The sequence below is a fragment of the Octopus bimaculoides genome, chromosome 25 (assembly GCF_001194135.2).
Source record: "Octopus bimaculoides isolate UCB-OBI-ISO-001 chromosome 25, ASM119413v2, whole genome shotgun sequence".
Lineage (NCBI taxonomy): Eukaryota > Metazoa > Mollusca > Cephalopoda > Octopoda > Octopodidae > Octopus > Octopus bimaculoides.
In genome coordinates, this window is record NC_069005.1 from 24,977,930 (window position 1) to 24,978,967 (window position 1,038).

Sequence of the window (1,038 nt, forward strand, 5' to 3'; positions counted from 1 at the left end):
CTCTGCTCCTCTCTCTCTCTGTCTCCCTCTTTGTCCATCCGTTTCTCACTCTCTCTGTCTCTCCCTCTGCTCGTCAGCTGAGCAAGTCTAATTGATACATCTCTCTGCATCTACTACCATCGAGATTTGTGTTTATACCATTCTGTGGTGTGATATCTAATTTTATTACATAGAACAACCAGGGAATGAAATATATCTAATTTATATCACACCATCACAGGTTGTTTTACAGCGTGTGATTTAGTGGTGTTCATTCATTTGCAGAGACTGTGATCGGATGGAAACAGAGCCATGAATGCTGGTGTCTAACGACAAATGAGGGTAGACAGAGAGAGAGAGAGAGAGAGAGAGAGAGAGAGAGAGAGAGACAGACACAGAGATATAGATAGATAGATAGATAGATAGATAGATAGATAGATAGATAGATAGATAGATAGATTTATATAGATAGATGGAGAGATAGATAGATAAACAGATAGATAGGTAGATAGAGAGATAGGTAGATAGATAGATAAACAGATAGATAGATAGATAGAGAGGTAGATAGATAGAGAGAGAGATAGTGAGAGAGAGAGATAGTGAGAGAGAGAGAGAGAGATAGTGAGAGACAGAGAGAACACTGGAATCGAAACCGTGTTGCTATCTATTAACAGGGAAAGTTTAAAATCATGGTGATATTAAATACTCATTGATTCAACTGGTTATAAACTTTGTTAACATTAGAACCGCGACAGCGTCGTCACCGCCGCCGGCACCGCCAGCATCACCAGCAGCTGCGCCGCCACCACCGCCACCATAGCAGCAACAACAAGAACAACAACACAAGAACTTCATCTGGAGTTAACTCCACCTTTACATCCCACCACCGCCATCGCCGCCGCCGCCGCCGCCGCCGCCGCATACTGCACGTCTGGTTCTGGTGGAGATCGGCTGACCTGGGGGGCTAAAAAAAAAAACAAGAACAAGAAGAACACGAACAACAACCACAACGACAACAACAACAACAACAACAACAACAACAGCAACTAAACAAAAAAC